The sequence below is a fragment of the Nicotiana tabacum genome, chromosome 5 (genome assembly GCF_000715075.1).
Source record: "Nicotiana tabacum cultivar K326 chromosome 5, ASM71507v2, whole genome shotgun sequence".
In the NCBI taxonomy this organism is placed as follows: domain Eukaryota; kingdom Viridiplantae; phylum Streptophyta; class Magnoliopsida; order Solanales; family Solanaceae; genus Nicotiana; species Nicotiana tabacum.
The window spans coordinates 159,197,292-159,217,633 of record NC_134084.1 but is presented as its reverse complement, the minus strand read 5'-3'; the positions used below and the strand labels follow the sequence as shown (position 1 = coordinate 159,217,633).

Below are 20,342 nucleotides of genomic sequence, written 5' to 3'. Positions count from 1 at the left end.
TCAAATGATAAGAGTTCATAGGAATGAAATGCATATAAGCTATTACCTGACTTATTAAAACAAATATGGGTACTTCTTTCACATTTCTTCCTCTGCTTCCCAAGTGGCTTCCTCAACCTGCTGGTTCCGCCATACCACTTTTATGGAGGCAATTTCCTTATTTCTCAATTTCCGGACATGCCTATCAAGAATGGCAACTGGAACTTCTTCATATGACAGTTCCTCATTAACTTCAATAGTTTCAACTGGCATGATAGTGGATGGATCTCCCACTACCTTCTTCAACATAGACATATGGAAGACTGGGTGTACCAATGACATCTCGGGTGGCAGCTCAAGCTTGTACGCCACCTGACCAATCCTCTGAATGATTCTGTACGGTCCGACATACGTCGGACTCAATTTTCCTTTCTTTCCAAACTGCATGATACCCTTCATGGAGGAAACCTTTAAAAATACCCAATCATCTTCTTTGAATTCCAAATATTTTGCAACGAACGTCCGAATAAGACTTTTGGCGACTCTGAGCAGTTTTTAGCCATTCCTTGATAATCTTGACTTTCTCCATAGCCTGATTCACAAGGTCCGGCCCTAACAATTCCGCTTCTCCAACCTCGAACCACCCAATGGGAGACCTACATCTCCTACCATACAATGCCTCGAATGGTGCCATTTGGATACTAGCATGGAAGTTGTTGTTATAAGCAAATTCTATGAGTGGAAAATGGTCATCCTAACTACCTTTAAAATCAAGAGTACAGGCACGCAACATGTCCTCAAGTGTCTAAATAGTTTGCTCTGCTTGCCCGTCGGTTTGAGGATGAAAAGTTGTGCTAAGATTTACCTATGTCCCCAAACCTTGCTGAAATTTCTTCCAAAAGTTGGTTGTGAACTGAGCCCCTCAATCTGAAATGATTGAGACTGGAGTGCCATGCAATCTGACTATTTCTTTGATATACAACTGAGCATACTGTTCCGATGTGTCGGTAGATTTAACTGGCAAGAAATGTGCTGATTTCGTGAGTCGATCCACGATCACCCAAATTGAGTCGAACTTGCGCCGAGTGCGCGGTAACCCTACCACAAAATCGATGTTGATTATCTCCCATTTCACATTGGAATTTCTATGCTTTGAGCCAATCTACCCGGTCTTTGATGTTCAGCCTTCACTTGCTGACAGTTCGGACATTTTTCCACAAAGTCCGCCACATCCTTTTTCATGTTATTCCACCAATAAACTTCCTTGATATCATGATACATTTTCGTAGAACCTGGGTGCACGGAATACCTGGAAATGTGAGCTTCTGCCATGATCCTTTCCTGAAGACCGTCAATATTCGGAACACATAGGCGGCCTTAGTACCGTAGGGTACCATCATCCATGCCAAAGGAAAAAGATGTGGTCTTGTGTTTATGAATCCCCTCTTTCAGTTGTGCTAACAATGGATCATTGAATTGCTTCTCCTTCACCTCCGCTACAAGCAATGATTCATCCCTATTCTGCTCAATCACTCCTCTTTCATTAGAGTCCGCGAGGCAAACTCCCAAGCTAGCCAACTAGTGAATCTCCCGGCCTAAGGGCCTCTGATATGCCTCCAAATGAAACAAAATTCACATTTTGAAAATTTTGAATACAATTGATGTTGCTGAAGAGTCTGCAAAACTGCCCTGAGATGTTCAGCATGGTCCTCCCGACTTCGGGAATACACAAGAATATCGTCAATGAACACTATCACAAAGAAGTCTAGAAAAGGCTTGAAGACTCGATTCATAAGATCCATGAAAGCTGTCGGGGCATTTGTTAGCCCAAAAGACATCACCAGAAATTCAAAGTGCCCATACCGAGTCCTAAAAGTTATTTTTGGAATATACTACTCCCTTATCTTCAATTGATGATACCCGGACCGCAAGTCAATTTTTGAGAAACACGTAGCACCTTGCAATTGATCAAACTAGTCATCTATTCTTGGTAGAGGATATTTATTTTTGATTGACCTTGTTGAGTTACCGGTAGTCAATACACATCCGTAGCGACCCATATTTCTTCCTTACGAACAAGACCGGCACGCCCTACGGTGGCACACTCAGCCGGATGAAACCCTTTTCTAGCAAATCCTTCAGTTGTTCCTTTAGCTCTTTCAATTCTATCGGTGCCATTTTGTAAGGTGGAATTGATATAGGCTGTGTGCCTGACATTACATCGATCCCAAAATCGATCTCCCTATCTGGTGGAATCCCAGGGAGTTCATCTGAAAAGACACCCGGAAATTCATTCACAACTGGCACGGACTCAAGGCTAGGTGCCTCGGCATTGGTGTTCGTAACCCAAACTAAATGATAGATACACCTCTTCTTGATCATCTTCGCAGCCTTAAGGTAAGAAATAAGTAGACCTTTAGGTACTACATTATCTCCCTTCCATTCAAGAACGGGCTCATTAGAAAATTCAAGCCTCATGGTTCTAGTACGACAATCAAGTTTGGCAAAGCATGAATAAAACTAATCTATTCCGATTATTACATCAAAGTTGACCATCCCTAATTCAATAAGATCGTTTGTGGTATCCCTACCCCATACCGTAACAACACAACCTCTATAAACTCGAGTAGTCGTAATAGACTCACCAACCAGAGTAGACACCAAAAATGGCCCGTGAAGCTGATCCGGTTCTATCCCAAATTCCATAGCAACAAAAGGTGTAACATAGGAAAAGATGGAACCAGGGTCAATAAGTGTATACACATCATGAGATTGGTCAGTTAAAACTATGCATCACCCCTAGCTGCACCACGCCCTATGGGTGTTGGGGTACCTCGAGCTGAAGAGGGGGCTAAAGATGTAGCAGCTGCCGGACTAGATGACTGAGTTGTGCCCCTACCCACTCCTTGGAGAGATACACGACAATGCCTCTGAATATGACCCCTCATCCCACATTCATAACATATAGGTAACTCCAAATAGCAAATCCCTGAGTACATCTTCCCGCACCTAGGGCACAGGGACCTCTGTTGCTGCTGGGATCTCTCTCCTAACCGACCCCTTTGGTGGGATCCCCTGTTGCCCTGACCATGCTTGAAATGACTCCACTGCTGCTGTTGGCTGGGCCCTGATGGCGGTGCACTAGCTGAAGACTGTGCAATAGACTGGGAAGGCCCTGATGATCCTCCCCTGAAAGCTGATCTTCCCCACCTAATAACTCTCCCATGTTGCTCGTAGACCGGGCCTTACTATTACCCTCTCTCTCCATTCGGTTCTTCAGTTTATGGTTCTCTATGACCTAAGCAAACGCTACTATCTTCCCATAATTCATGTCAGAATTCAATATAGCCGTAGAAGCCTTATTAATAGTCAAAGAATTAAGGCCTTAAACAAACTGGCGCACCCTGACCTCCATTGTGGGCAACATATGAATGACATACTTGGATAGGCGAGCAAACTCCATGTGGTACTCCCACACACTTCTGCTACCTTGCTTTAGATTTTCAAACTCTGCTGCACGGGCTGCCCTTATCTCAGTAGGCAGGAAATGATCTATAAAGGCATTGGTAAACTCGCTCCACCTCGTCGGAGGGCTCCCCTCCTCACGAGAATCTTCCCACAACTCAAACCATGAATAAGCTACCCCTTTCAGACGGTAGGCAACCAACTCTACTCCCTCTGTCTCAGTTGAACGCATAACCCTGAGGGTCTTTTGAATCTCATCAATAAAATACTAAGGGTCTTCTTTTGGATTGGCACCCAAAACACTAGAGGGTCTAACTGAAGAAATCTATTCACCCTAGAACTGGTGGAATCCCCTTGCTGGCTAGATGAACTGGGTGCAACATTTGACCTCTGGGCCTGAGAGGCCACTAGCTGAGTCAACATCTGAATAGCTCCCCTAAGATCCCCATCAGAAATACCAGAACCGGAAGCTGGGGCTGGAGGTAGAATAGGAGTATCAATGAGAGGGATAGTAGTACCCTCCGCAGGTGTAGGAACTGGGGTATTCTGCTCTGGAATAAGAGAACCATGCAGGGTGATAGCAGGGCGACTATCCTCACCCGCAGTATCAAGCAGTGATTCATCATCCACTCCTAAGGTGGCATTGGCTCCTTGGCCAATTCTAGCTTTCTTCTTAGGTGCCATTTACTGAAAGATAGAACAATGCACTAGTTAGAGGGGGAATAGTTGCGTAACAAGTCTTACCGCACGATCCAGAATATCAAAGAAAAGTGTTATTCCTAAATGCCCAAGTAGCCTCCAAGTTATAGATGTGGTCGACTACACACCAATAAGAAGGACTCTACTCGACACAGCTCCGAGACATCCTAGGACACTTCAAAACCTTAGGCTATGATACCAAGTTTGTCACGCCCCAACCTCGGGAGGTGTGACCGGTGCTCAATCGAGTAAACCCAACTGAGCAAGTCTTTTTAACAATTTCTACCCAGCTCAATATGATTAAGAGACTATGCTTTCATTTATTTAGACCATAGCAAAATTGTACATTCAACATTGATAAATCATTTCATATTACAACCTTAAACCGTAGTTAAGTTCCAAGATTACATACAGTCACAATTTAGAGAAAACAAGAGTTTGAGATTACAACTTAGTTCATAGACCCATCCAATACCCATACATAACCCACTCAAACGTCTACGGAGCCTCTAAGGATACAAAAAACCGTTATGATAACACCGGAAATAAGGCCCCGACTACACCTCAAAAGTGGAAATCTATAACAAAAGATGTACAACATAACCCCCTTGAAGGAGAAAGGGTCTCACCAAGACTTTGAGGGGGGATACTCTGCTACACGCGATCAACACTATCCGCTATGGAGCCACCTACATTCATTTAAAAATGTAGCGCCCTCGGCAAAAGGGATGTTAGTACCATGGAATAGTGCTAGTATGTATAACTAAGCACCATCTTATTAGAAAGAACTATCATACAAGAATTCAAGGAAATCACAAGAGGCAATCAAAGCATTAATCGAACACCACATCATCAAATAAAGAATCGTACAACTTTCACATGATTTCCATAACTTTGGTTCGGGGCATTTCATATGTTCATCATTGTTCTCAATACCACCGTTATCTTGAGCGGAGTCCGATCATGACCCCGATCGGGTAGGTTGCCTCATTTGAGACATATACCTCAATCACCATCTTATTTTCCTTTTTCGGAATTCAATATCAACACATTACCACTATGTGTGTGGCATGGTGTCCGATCATAGCCCGATCGGCTAGGCCGCCTTACCTAGGTGTTGTTCCTTTCTCATTAATCATCTCATTTAAATCTTTATTTCACATATATCATATTAATTCATTGGCACTTAGGGCCACAATTATCATATCACTTCCACTTTCAATGTCAACCTCGCAATTTATGATCATAGGCACATACAAAAGCAATTCAAGTTGTAAGCGTAGATAAGATTTCACATAATTAGCATGACAATCTGAGGTTTAACTCTTGACATAAAGTCTAGGAAATTTCAACACATGGTTCATATTCTTTGCACATCTTTAAATATATAGAATAGTACTTTGCACACATTGAGGCACACATTTCATGTATGTATGTATGTATGTATGTATATATATATACAATTTTAAAACCAATTCATGTAAAATAACATTCAATACATCAATCAAGTTTTCAGTCTTACCACATTTGCACATACACATACCAACGGAGCTCAATTTCTAATAGGAGGGGATTTTAGCCATACATACCTCAATAGAGCTTTCTTTAAATTCTTACAAAATTCTGGGACCCTTAGCAACTTCGATCTATTTTATAAAAATTACCAATCGAACGAAGAATTAGAGACATGATTAAGATTCTAGCTCATTTAAGCACATTATCAAGCACTAGGTGTGCATTATGATTATAGGATCCTTTTGTGAGAGATTTTCATTATCATACACCCCAATTGCTATCTTTTTAGTTCACAACCTCGCCATCCCCTATTATCTTTTATGCATGCAAGAAAATCCATTCTTATACCCATGAACCCCCAAGCTAATTACTCATTCTAGTACGAATTTCGAAACCAAGGGTCAGGGGTCAAGTTCTTACCTCTTGGGGTGAAAGTCTAGCAGCTTTACTTGATAATCTTCAAGGGTTTAGGCAAGGATAGAGTGGGGGCTTGATGAAGATCACCCTTTCTCTCTAGAACTTCCTCTTTCATTCGATTTGCAGCAAAATAACATAAAAGGGGTCTAATGGGGTGTTTTTAATAAGATGGGGTCGGGTTTTAAAAGTTAGAAAATAGGAGCCCCGACACAATCTGCGATCGCATACTGGACATGCGGCCCGCGAAATGGACCGCAAAAATGGTCCCAAAAACCTGAACAAACTGTCTGGGTGTGCGACAGATATGCGGTCCGCATACCTATTTTTCGGTTGCATAATGCACTGCAGAACTACTTCTCACAAAAATTCCAAGGGGATTATGCGATGACTGTGCGGCCCGCATATCAATTATACGATCGCATAATTGACCGCATAGTTGACCTCAAAATAACCGTCACACTGTCTGACTCTGCGGCGACTATGCGGTCCACATATCTATTATGTGACCGCATAATGGACCACAGAAATGCACTTTTTTGGAAAACATAATTTCTTAACTTTTTAATGCACAGATCAATCCAACTTGGTACTATGAGCTTTCGAGTTTTTGAGTAGATATTTTACGGGGCCTTACAATTAACCTCCCCATTTTCTAAATTCTACACCTCTAAACTCTGAGATTTATCTATTTTGTGTCACATGGATTCGGCTTTATTTGAATTGGTGAAAAATGTTGTCCTTCGAAATGAATGATCGGAAAACTTTTCGGCGTCGTCGAGGTTCGGAGTCTCATTTTGCAGAGTCATTGTTTCCGGTTTGAGGTCCGTCTGGCATCCGTGGTTCAAATTTCAGTTGTGTCGCTTGCTATAGCCATTTTGCGTCCAAAAGTTGTGAAGTTGTAAACTCTCATTAATTGGCAATACTAGGTTCAATTCTTTCCTATCTCCTTTTAATTTCATATACATGGTTTTGATGATTGAGTTGGTATGGTTTGATTTGTGTCAATGATTTGTGCATGAGTTTGAATATATATAGCCATATACATGGTTTTGTTTGCTCTGTAAAGGAAAATGTTCTCTTCTTATTTTACTGTCATGTTGTAACTGTGGACGTTTACCTTATAGTGCAAAGGTTTAAAATTGCAATCTTCATGTTCCAATCGATTTGGGAAAATCACGCTAGATACAGAAAAAGATAAGACTTGCGCCATTGGAATTTCAATTAATATTATAATTGAGTTGTTGGCCAAATACTTGTTATAGGAAATGTTGGAGTGATTTTATGTCTTTTCCGAGAACATGTTTTCTGGACAGTTTACACCCTTACCGAGCAAATGCTTTTCTTGGGCCATTCATTATGTTGTCCAAAGTTTAATTCTTTTGTCCTTCGTGTAACATGGATTTCTTCATTATTGAACAAGACTAATAGATTTAATGTGCCCCCCCTTAAAGTTGTTTTCTTTTTTCTTTGCCTGCGTTATTTAGAATATGGTTGGTTTTAAGCATAGCTGGTACTGTTCTCCACCATAATATGATTTTCATAATCCTTATGCCCCTCAATAATCTCAAAATTAGTTTTAGGAAATGAATATTCGTAGAAAAGCCTTTAGGTACGTGTTTAAAATACAATTGTGATTGTGTACACATTCGCGTGGCATGACTACAATCTTAAAACCAATTTGGAGTATGCGTTCGCGCAACTTCGGCCAATATTTTTAATAATAATAAAGCGTTATTAATTGTGGACACGTACGCGTGACATAATTTTTGACGCGCCAAACAAAATGGGTACACGTACGCGTGACCCGTTTCAAGATAATTTCCTAATTAAAAGCGGCAAATGCACATAGGTTATAAAATCAGTAATCAACAATTTAGTTAAGCCAAGTATGGTCAAAGCGACCATGTTAGAACCACGGAACTCGGGAATACCTAACACCTTCTCCCGGGTTAACAGAATTTCTTAACCGAATTTCTGTGTTCGCAGACCGTAAATAAGAATCAACTTCCTTGATTCGAGATTATAAACCGGTGACTTGTGACACCATAAATTATCCCAAGTGGTGACTCTGATTTTTAAAATAATAATCCCATTTCTATTGTCACTTAAATTGGAACAAACTCCCTTATATTCCTTCGGGGTGTAGTAAAAAAGAGGTGTGACATATACCAGAAGCAGCAAAACAGCAGTTCCAAAAATAGGGAAAAATACCCGTAGCCCAACCGGAATAAACCCGAGGCCCCCGGGACTCCGTCTAAACACATACACGAGTCACATAACCTAAAATGAACTCGTTCGAGGTCTCAAATCACATCAAGCAATATCGAAACGACGAATCACACCATGAATCGAACTATGAACTTTCAAATTTTCCAAATTCGAAAACTTATGCCGAAACCGATCAAATCATCCCGGAATGACACCAAATTTTGCAGACAAGTCCAAAATGACATGAAGGAGCTACTCTAACTCTCGGAATCGCATTCCGACCCCGATATCACAAAAGTCAACTATGGGACAAACTTCTCCATTTTGCAAACTTCAACTTTTCCAACTTTCGCCAAAATGCCTCAATTTACCCTACGGACCTCCAAATCTGAATCCGGACGCGCGCCTAAGTCCAAAATCACCATACGAAGCTGTTGGAATCATTAAAAATTTATTCTGGGACCGTTTACTCAAAAGTTCAATTCCAATCAAATTCTCATCATTTAAACTTCCAAAACTAGATTCTTTCTTCCAATTTGACACTGAATCATCCATTAACGGAATTCAACCATGCACACAAGTCGATGCTCATATTACGAAGCTGTTCATGATCGTATGTTGCCGAACGGAGCTTAAATTCTCAAAATGATTGGCAGGGTCGTTACATCTTCCCCCTCTTAAAACCAATGTTCGTCCTCGAACATGCCAAGATTCGCCTCGAAGTCCTCAAGTCACTAAATGCACTCTTCCAACATACTCCCACGAGTGATCCCACGTCACCCCAATCCCATAAGCCTAACGACACCATCTCAACTGAAATTTAGCCTTTTTAGCAATACCAATAAGCCTTAGAACCAAAATTATCACCTTCCATCCATTTTCAAAAGACCCGATTCAAAATCCATACCCGGTATCAATCTCAACCAGCTGCATCAATTCATACCAACACCCATAGAGTACAACCTTACAACATGACACATCACATATAGGCCCACAGTAATATTTCTGATCATAATATTCGCCCAAAATCAAATTTAGCACCGGTCATAAGCCTCATATTCAATAGGAACCCATTTCAAACCTTCCCAACACTGGCGACGATACAATAACCATGAAAGCCACATAACTGAACACCCGAATCACCAAATCTCAGCTAATACCAATGGGCACACACCCACTACTAGAAACTAGACTCTTGGGAATGGATATTTTCGCAACGGTTACATAACCGTAGCAATAGAGTTCTATTGCCACGGTTATAACCGTTGCATAAGGGGTTTGGTGTTATTGAAACACTTTTGCCGCTAAACCATTGCATTAGTTTAAGCATCATTGCGATATGGGTACTTGTTGCAACGATTTTGGTAACCGTTGTAATAGGGGTTTTTGGTAAAAATGCCAATTGGAATGGTTATTAGCTCCCTCCTTATTTTTCCTTCTAATTTTGATGGTCCCGCCCAAAAAAATTTTATTTTTATTCTTAATAATAATAATATTAATATCTTTAGGCCCACTTTTTTTTCTTAAACCCAGGTAGCTTCGAAACATATCAAAACAAAGTTTTACCCCTCTCAGAAGTAAATAACGCATAGCTTCAAACACTTCTTTGTAGCTTCAATCACAGATGAAGAAAGTATTTGAAGAATACATCTCAAAATGCATATAGCTTCAATCACATCAAAGTAGGCTAAAACACTCTCAGTCTTGTGGAGGTCGCTGAACATCAAGAAGAGGTAGGTCATGAAAGAGCTCAGATCTAGGTTTCTCCTCCATGAGGATTTTGGGGGTTTCTTCTTTAATCATTCCTTTCTTGTTCGGCTTATTAATTTCTTATTGAGTTTATTGTTTTGCTTTTGATTTAAGCATGGAATATAAATTGTATATTTGTTTATTTAGGGCTATTGGAGATTGTTGGGGAAAGGAGGGAAAATGAGATTTGCTATAGAGAATGCGAAAAAGACGAGCATTGTGATTGCAGATACAAAGATACATATATTGAGATCATTTTCGAGTATTAAGTTCGCTAGGGGTTCACTTTGTAGCATTATATTGGGCTCTCCTACTGGTAAGGTTTACTCTAAGCTTCGAGCTGTTACTGCCCGATTGAACAATATGTTATAATTTTTATTTTTGAATTATAGATTCGCAATGTTTAAGCGTATTAACATTTTGAGCTGATTGGAAAATTTTGGCTGATATATGTATTGCGAATGATTTTTTTGGTCAATAATTTTATGCAATCCTAATAGTGGAATATATGTTCTATTTGGTTTAGCTTGGCTTAATGAATTGGTTTGGGTAAAGAAATTGGGATCTGTTAGGGTTTTCCTTATACTATAATTCCTTCCTTTTTCTTCTTGATTTTTTCAATAAAACTGAACATTTTATACTAATTTCTGTTTACGTCTATGAGGATGCTACCCGGTGAGCGGCGATATTCGAGAATGTACACTCACTTTGATAAAGGAAGAGAGCGAGGAAAGTACATACATTATTGCATGATTCACTTTATTTTTTCTTTTCTACTTATGATTTATTTTGTAGTGGTGCAATGGATTTGATATCACTATAGTTATTTTTTATTGATTCACGAGTTTAGCCTTAAAGCTTTTACTTTCCTCTCGTATCTTCTTCTTAGATTTGGTTACAATTTTTTCTAATTTTTGTACTTTCTTCCATTCGCCTTTTGTTCTAAATGTGTTGAACTCCTACGCATAGGGTAGTTCTCTCAAAATTGGTTACCTTCTGTGGTTCTCTTATGTTAGATAAAACTTGCTGTTATAACTATCATTGGGGATGCATTTAGCACACAATCATGAAAGAGCTTAATTTAAACGTAAGTACACTCCTTTTATGCAAACATGAAATAAATTAATTCAAACTGTGAAGAGACAGATGAATGTCTCGTTTTGAGTGGTGAGAAGCTTTGTAAACTCCTTTTATGCTTTATCCGCAATTTGTATATTATAGTTAGTGAAGTTTCATATAGCTAACCCCAACTTATTTAGGATTGCGACAATATTTTTTATTGTAATAAGAAAAAGGAATAAATATAATGAGGATTACATGAATATTTAGAACCTACCAACAACTATTTTTTTTACACATCCGAGGAGATGTTGTAGAAAAGGCTCTGCATCAAAAGAATATTACTATCTTAAAATATGGCTTCACCTGATTCTATTTAGTATTTACAATAGAATTACTTTATTCAAGCTTTTCAATCGTGCAGTCAACTCTCTAAAAAATTTCAGTTGTTTTAGGTTTTTATGAAACACTTAATGGACATAGGATTTGTTGGTAAAAATCTACAGTTCTTCCAGAGAAGCCGTTTCTTCAAATTTCAAGGTGGAAGGGCATAAAAGACTGTTTTGGTCCATATATCTCTACGACTTCAATGAATAATTTTAACTTGCCTTAGTTGGTACTATGCTATTGAGAAACCTGCAAAGACTTCACCAATGAATGTCTTCCTGAAATCAAGTGTATTGTCAGGTAAAAAATTTAACTATGAATGGGATTCTTCTCTAATACCACTGAGATCCTTATACTTAAGAGTTTTCTGATGCTAAGTTTGCAGCGAAATATTTGGTTTCTTTGAAGAGTGGAAACATTTGCTAATCAGCATAACTCAAGGTATTGACTTCTCTCTTTCTTTTATTTTTTTCTTTTTTTTGATCATAAATTTAAGCCCAAAACTTATTTAAATTCTTTTGCTTAGTGTATGTATAGTTGTTGTAATCGTAAGGTTGTAATTGTAGTTTGAGTTAATGCTTGACGGAAAAATAGTAGTAGTGTTTTTCTCTCTAGTTGTTTACTACGATGGGAATTTTCTTAATAAGTAAAATCCTTTTCTTTTCAAGAAATAGTTAATTTGAAGCTGATTGCAAGATTTATTGAGTTTGCAAAGGTTTCTGCTGGTAGAAAATTCTCTTACATTGTAGATTCAAGCATATCATATGTCTTAATGCTTGGACTTTTTGACTATGTTTAGTTGTATTTGGTAGTGCATCCATATAAGTTGAAGCCCACATGAGCAATAAATTGTTGAAAAGACAAGGTGGTAATATGAAAATGCAATATAAATGGTTATGTTTTTTTCTCCTTTTTTACAGTATATTGTTTAGCAATCAATTATTAATATATGATAGTTTGCAGGTCTAATATTTTTATAGTTCAGTTTTCTTTATTGCTGCGACGGTGCTTGCCTTAGCCGAGGATCTTTTGGAAACAGTCTCTCTACTTGCATAAGGTAGAGGTAAGGTTTGCAGTTACACTACTTTTCCCAGATCCCACATATGAGAATATACTATGTATGTGGTTGTTGTTTTGTGGATAACTCTCTTTTAACGGAAATAATGCCACTTGAGACCTTGCTTTATTTTTTAGGAGTATAAGTCACATACACCCCTAAAAGAGAAAACTTGAGCAATTTCCAAGCAGGAGTGCATTTTGGCTGTTGTTAATGATTAGGAACTAGAGCAGCCTTTAGATTTAACAACTCTATCAGGTGGCTTTGATCTCAAACTGATTGTAATGAGGAACACTTTGTTACAGCTTCTTTCCATGTCTATATAATTTCTATAAGAATTCAGAATTCAACTACCTCTTTTTATTTACTCTAAGATGCTATCAAATCATTTTATTGTTACTGTTTTACGTTATGTTTTGGAAGCAAAATTTATGCAAACTAGTATTTATGGATTGTCGACATTTATGTTTTTTGCTTCTTCTATCTTAGTGCTTATTTCTTCTGTCTTATTAAAAGGGACTCTTACTGGGTGTATCTTACTCTTTACCCTTTGTTAATTATTGATTTATCTTAAAATATTTTCTTTTTCTTTTTCCTTCCCTCGGAATACTTTTGTGCCAGTTGAATATGTTGGTGAAGCAAACAAGCAATGGAAAGATGAAAGCAGTGAAAACTTTATTGAAGAGTATTGGTTTGGGATTGAGGCGTAGTTATTATTGTTGTTGCTTGTTGGTCTATAAAGACCTATGTTCTAGGGAGTTTTTTTAATTTCAATTTTTTTTAACTTATGTATGCTAACTTTTGAATTGTTAAACATTATTTGTCTATTTTACACATGGAGAATATTCTTTGATTTTTAGATTATGATTTGTTGATTTATAGTTTTATTTTGTTATTTATATAAATTTTAGTGCATTGTAATTTATTGTATATGTAAATATTTATATATAAACAGGTGTATATCATTGTTGCAATTAAGCCGTTGCAGTAGGCCACCAAAACCGTTGCAATAGGCCATAAAATATGTTTTAGAAGACAATGTAAGCCGTTGCAATAGATCATGAAAATGTTCTAATAGGATATGTAAACCGTTGCACTAGGTTATTCCCCGATGAATAGCTATTGCTCGACTATAAGAAACCGTAGTAATAGAGTAAAACCATTACAATAGCATTACAAAACTGTAGCAATATCTTTAATTAGCCGTTGCAATAGCTTATATGACCCTTGCATTAAAACTATGGTAACGGTTTTAAACCGTTGCAATAGCAAAACTATTCGTTGCCTAATGGGAGATAAATAACCGTTGCGGTAGATGTGACTATAGCAACGGTCAAAACTAACCGTTACAGGAACCGTTGCCGTAGAGCTACTGGCACGCGATCTGGTGGTCTAGAAACCGTTGCAACAGAGCTATGATAACGCTTTAAGTGGCTGTTGCAACGGATTTCTCTGTGTTGCCATAGACATATTTTCTGGTAGTGACCCCACAAGCTAAAACTCAAGAAGCATAGAAAGAAAATAACTGAATATGAAAAGGGAAACACATAAGGGAACTATCAAACAAGCCAAACAAGCACAAATTTTCTATCAAACAAGCTAGACAAGCACAAATTTTCTATCAACACCAATCTACAAAACAATCTAACAAGAAGGAATTAAGGCATATAAAAGAATCACAAGGATCTCATATTGATATAACTCTCGCCGCAGTACACAGCCCAGTCTCAACACATCAAAACACATGAAATCATGAGGGTCCCGCCCTCCACTCTAAATCACAAGTATGATACACATCAAATCAGCTGGAAACTCTCACTAGATCAATTCCGTCACAATTTACAACAAGTACTGGCTCCCACACCGGTGGAGCATAAACATCGCGGCTCGTAGACAAAATACTCATAAATCATATCAAGCCTACCGAAAAGGACAACAAGAATTCACTAGTAGTCTCATAACTCCCGACAATGGCTAGAAATAGACGATAGACACGACTATCACTCATAGAACCTCCTAATAGGGTAATTACATAAACAGAGTGCTAATCATGAAACGCACCCATAAATGGAGCAACAAATAGGGGAACTCACCCCAATAAGCAGAACTGTAATGAACTACGGATGGTGCTCCTATATAACAAACCGAAATCATACCTGAATGACATTCAACTAGGCGCGGAGGCCTCAAGCCTACTATATGAAACACATCAACGAGTCGGGCTTCCCCCTCTTGGGCACCCTCTACTCACATGAATACCTCGCTGTGACACATCCGCCCAAAGTCTGGGACAGTATCTCACCATATGGCTAGTATCTCCACACTCAAAGCACCCTCTCTGCTGATGAGGCTGTCGGAACTGTGCGGTACGGGTACCCCGAGACCCATGAACACCTGAGTCACTATGTAAAGCCTGAAGCGCGAACTGAACTGGCTGACCCACAAAACCTCAACCATGCCGCACCCTATCTCCAAAATAAGGACCATCAGATCTCCCCGATCTATGAGGCCTCCTCGCCTCCTCAAACTCTCTCTCCTAATCTCGCCTGCCCTCTCTCTTATGGCCCCGCCTGTCCTCTCTCTCCCTAGCATGCATACCCTCTATCCTCCTAGCAATGCTCACCACCTGCTGATAAGAAATATCCATCTCCAACTCACGAGCCATGCTAGACCTGATGTTGGGAATAAGCCCCTCAATAAACTGGTGAACCCTCTCGTGAATAGTAGAAACTAAGGCTGGAGCATGTCTAGCCAAGCTGGTGTAACGGACTGCATACTCCGAGACAGTCATAGTACCTTGGCGCAAATGCTCAAACTCTGCGCGCCATGCATCCCTGAAGCTATGAGGGACAAACTCTCTCATGAACATATCTGAAAACTGGGTCCAAGTCAGTGAAGCTACCTCATCTGGACTGTCTAACTCATAAGTGCGCCACCACCCATCGGCGGCTCCTCGAAGCTGGAAGGCAGTGAAAGAAACCCCACTCGATCCTGATATACCCATAGCGCGGAGTATACGATGACACTCCTCCATAAATCCCAAGGCATCACCTGATGCTAACCCACTGAATACAGGAGGATCATACTTCTTGAACCTCTCAAGTCTCCGATGCTCATCCTCTGAAGCCGCTACTCTGTCCTCGGGCTGACCTAGGACTACAGGCTGTACAGGAATAATCTCTGAAACCTGATCAACATACACTCGCTGCTCAGGAGTACGGGCGACGGGAGTCTATGCTCTTCCCCCCGGCCTGAGATGTGGCTGCAACAAGGGGAAACAACCCTGCTTGAGCCAAAGTGGTGTACATGATTATGAACTGTGCAAGAGTTTCCTAAAGAGCTGGAGTAGTAGTAGCAGTAGGCATATCAGGTGCCTGGACTCTGGCTGGAACTACTAGTGGTACCTCGGTGGCAGCTCGTGCGGGTGATCTGGCTGCACCACATTTGCATCCTCGACCTCTACCCCTGCCCCGACCTTTGACGGCTGCAGTAGGGGGTGCGGGTGCCTGATCATCTCGGGTAGCACGTGTTCTCACCATTTGGGAGAGAATAAAATACAAAAGTTTAGAATTGTGACATCGAAATCTCGCACGACCAGGAAATCAAATGAAGCGGAAATTTTTCCTAACAGCTACATAGCCTCTCGCAAATAAGTACAGATGTCTCTGTACCGATCCGCGAGACTCTAATAAACCAGCTTGTGATTCATGACTCCTATGAACCTAGAGCTCTGGTACCAACTTGTCACGACTCCGGTTCGCCGTCTGTGAACCATCGTGACAACACCTAATCTCTACGACTAGGTAAGCCTAACAATGTGGATTATAAACAACAGTTGCAGAAGAAATAATTTAAAAAATAAAATAATAAAATAAAATAGTGTTTAAGATGTCGTCTGGCACATAACAGTACACAATCTCAACCTAGCACTCCCAAAATCTGGAACCCCATGAATCACAAGCTAAGAGATACATAAGAAGCTCTAACTCTGGAATGTCTAACAAAGAAAACTAATGCACGTCGCCTCAAGGATAACTAATGATCGATACCAGGATCTGCACAACAAAAATGTGCAGAAGAGTAGCGTGAGCCCACCACAACGGTGCTCAGTAAGTATCAAGACTAACCTCGGTGGAGTAGTGACGAGGAACAGTCAAGACACCTACCGGTCCAATAAACTGTACAAATATAGGAACAACGGAACATGATGAATATATAAAAACTACACAAAATGGCTAATAATACTATAATCACAATAAGGGAAGAAAACAGCAAATAACAATGAAAATACAAAGAATAATGACATAGAAGAGCGAGCGAAAACACAAACCCAAATCCTACAGTCACAATACATTAAGGTAAATAATAACTCAGATCCTACGACAGTGTTCACATCAGGTCTTATTTAACAATTTCCACGAAGTACTGAATCTCGGACAAATTACAGCTCACGAGTCCCAGTACCTGAAATCTAACACTTGGCAACCTGTGCCCCCATCAACCTCAAGGTCATGCTGACAACTCACTTACTAACTAGGCCCACTCTCACATATATAACACATAAACGAGGTTGTACGTTTATACTTAGCAAAATCAGGAGGACCTGCCATCCAATAGGAGTGTTCAACTACATGTATGCTTGTGCAGTGCTTTAACATAGTTCCTACCAGCTAATAAGCGCAAGGAAGAGAACGGACAACATGTAAGATGTTTCCTCTCAACTTCCACGAGATAAAGCTCATACAAGTAAGCGTACCACAACACAATATTAAACAACAATAATGCCCCCAGGCCATCACAAATCCTCATAATCAATCCCTGAAATAGCCCACCTTGTCTCGCCACGTGTGCAAATAACAACATAATAAGTGCCCGCCTTGTTTCGCCACACGTGCATCATAATGTTTCCACCTTGTATCGCCACATGCGCAACCCACATATAAGCATATATACATATCCCGCCTTGTCACGCCTTATGTGCAAAATATCAATGGTAACAATCGCACGACAAAAACCTCGTGCAACCCCTCAACAACAACCCACGGCAGAGACCTTGTGCACAATATTACCACAACCGTGCGGTAGAGGCCTCGTTCATAACACAGCCACAACCACACGGCAGAGGCTTCATGCACAACACAACCACAACCACACGGCAGAGACCTCGTGCACAACACGACCACAACTACACGGCAGAGACCTCGTGCACCAACACAACAACAACCGCACGTCAGAGACCTCGTGCACCAACATAACCCGCACAACATCAACAATGATAGTAATACAAAATACAGCGAGTAAATCCACTCCAAAACTTTAAATCACAAGGAATCGGTATAACTAGTTCACAAGAATAGCCACAGTAAGAAAAATGAAAGGCATAAAGAGAACTGTTCAACGAAAGGGGAAACTAACATGTAGTGACAATCCCAAATAAACAAATCCATACAAGGAAGACAACATGAGTCTAGTAGTCCCAAATAAAGGCAAGTCGACAAAGATATAGGTCATCTAAACTTCGTTTCAAGTTGGGAAAATACGAGAATATTCGATAATTTCAATTAAGGAAGATGATCTTAGTTGCACTTAAGACTAGGCGATTATAGGAGGGATGACAATAACTCTAGATAACACAGGCATTTATGAAAAGGTAGCATGATGATAAGAGAGACGAAGTTCTTCAGTTAAATCAAACAGGATGACAATTAGGCGATAAGAGTAAATCATGAAGCAAAAAATTCCAACTAAGCATGTAGAGACGAAACTAATAAACAGGAACTCAGTCATATCAAGAATAACTCCATACATAGTGAATATAAGAACCTAAGAACCCTAAAAGGCCAACTATCCACAATTAAGTCCGAGTATGTACTCGTCACCTCGCGTACACGGATTATAATCAACATAGAAGACTCAATCCTAAGGGAAAATCCCCCACACAAGGTTAGGCAAGATACTTACCTCAAAGACAACAAATCGATACTCTAAGATGCACTTCTCGGGTGAAAAGACCTCCGGACGGCTCAAATCTAACTAAATTAACTTCAAAGCACAAATAAAACATATAAGAGACTATTTCGGATCATAAAGTCTCAATCTTGAACAAATTCTAAAAATCGGTCCAAAAGTCAACCCACGGGCCCGCACCTCAGAACCCAACAAATATTACAAAACTGAATACCCATTTTGATACGAGTTCAACAATATAAAATTTATCAAATTCTGATACCATTTGTTCCCTCAAATCACGATTTTTCATTTTAGAATTTTTCTTCAAAACCAACTCCTTCCCCAATCCAAAACACAATTTAAATGATAAAAATAAAGACAGATTCATGGAGTATCCGAGGCCGTTTACTCAAAAGTCCAATTCTGGTCAAATTCTCACCGTTCAAACTTCCAAAACTAGATTCCTTCTTCCAATTTGACTATGAATCATCTATTAACTGAATTCAAACATGCACAGAAATCGATGCTCATCTTACGAAGTTGTTCAAGACCGTATGCTGCCGAACGAAGCTTAAATTCTCAAAATGACCGGTTGGGTCGTTACATTTATTAGTCAAACAAAGTATACAAAAGAACTCATCAAAAAAATTGGTATGTCTAATGTAAAGGCTATAGGAACACCTAAGAGTCCATCAACCTCTTTGGATGAAGACATAAACGGTAAGATTGTTGATAAAACAACGTATCGAGGTATAATTGGCTCATTACTCTATCTTACAGCTAGTCGACTAGATATTATGTTTAGCATTTGGAAATGTGCTTGATATTAGTCGGATCCTAAAGAATCTCACTTGACTGTTGTTAAACGTATTATCGGTTATTTGATAGGGACAGTCGACTATGGTTTATGGTATGAAAGTTTAGAAAGTTTTGACCTCAAAGGCTTTTCAGATGCAGATTTTGTAGGAGATAAACTTGATATAAAAAGCATAAGTGGAGCGTGCCAATTACTTGAAAAATTCCTTATATACTGACACAATAAAAAAACAAAGTTGTGTAGCTCTATCTACCACAGAGGCATAATATTGGCAGTAGAAAACTGCTGCACACAAGTACTATGGATCACGCATCAACTGTTAGATTATGATTTATGCCTTAATTATGTGCCCTATTATGTATGACAATACCACTACTATTTGTTTATCAAAAAACTCTATACATCATTCTAGGACAAAACATATTGAATTAAGCTTCATTTTATACGTGATCATGTTGCTAAAGGGGATATTGTGTTAGAATTTGTAAATACTAAAAATCAGTTAGCAGATAATTTTTACAAACCCTTTACCTGAAGAAAGATTTTGTTTCCTTCGGAACAAAATTGGTATTTGTACAATTCCCTTATAACTTTGTTTAATGTTTTCCATAATTGCTGTAATTTATTTCCATATATCTCGTTATTTTCACCCAAAAAATCTTGTAAGTACTTGATTAGTCTTCACATGCATTTATTATAAACTGACGGCGGGTTTTTCAGAAGGCAACTTTTCAGTTGCCTTTCATACGTCTCTCCGGGAATCGAGGCGACCACTCTTAATCCTTTTTAACCCCCTTTTCCTCGAGTATATCTCCCATTCTCTCAAAGAAACCAAACTCATATCCCTCCGTTCTCTTCTACTCATGGCTAAAACCAAACCCTCTCTTTTGTCTTTCACACCCAGAAGAAGCCACTGGATTAAGAAACCAAAGATGACCCTATTGATATCGAATCCTCCGAAAGCACAGATCACTTACTGACAGATGAAGATTTGGGTGGCTCTCAATAACACATTCTCATCTCCCAAAAGAGGGAAGGAAA

The 20,342-nt window shown here is 39.4% G+C and overlaps 1 long non-coding RNA gene across 3 annotated transcripts; it reads left to right on the top strand.

The window, feature by feature from the left end:
* The first annotated feature begins 9,806 nt into the window (after window positions 1-9,806).
* Window positions 9,807-13,387, top strand: LOC107793224 (uncharacterized). Of its 3 annotated transcripts, none has more exons than XR_001649664.2 (6): window positions 9,807-10,016; window positions 10,180-10,348; window positions 11,547-11,778; window positions 11,864-11,919; window positions 12,442-12,541; window positions 13,157-13,387. It is a non-coding gene; the product is annotated as an uncharacterized LOC107793224 (long non-coding RNA). The 3 variants fall into 3 exon arrangements; XR_001649662.2 differs by having other exon boundaries at window positions 9,808-10,016; window positions 11,598-11,778; XR_001649663.2 differs by having other exon boundaries at window positions 9,808-10,016; window positions 11,598-11,778; window positions 11,857-11,919.
* Window positions 13,388-20,342: the final 6,955 nt, after the last annotated feature.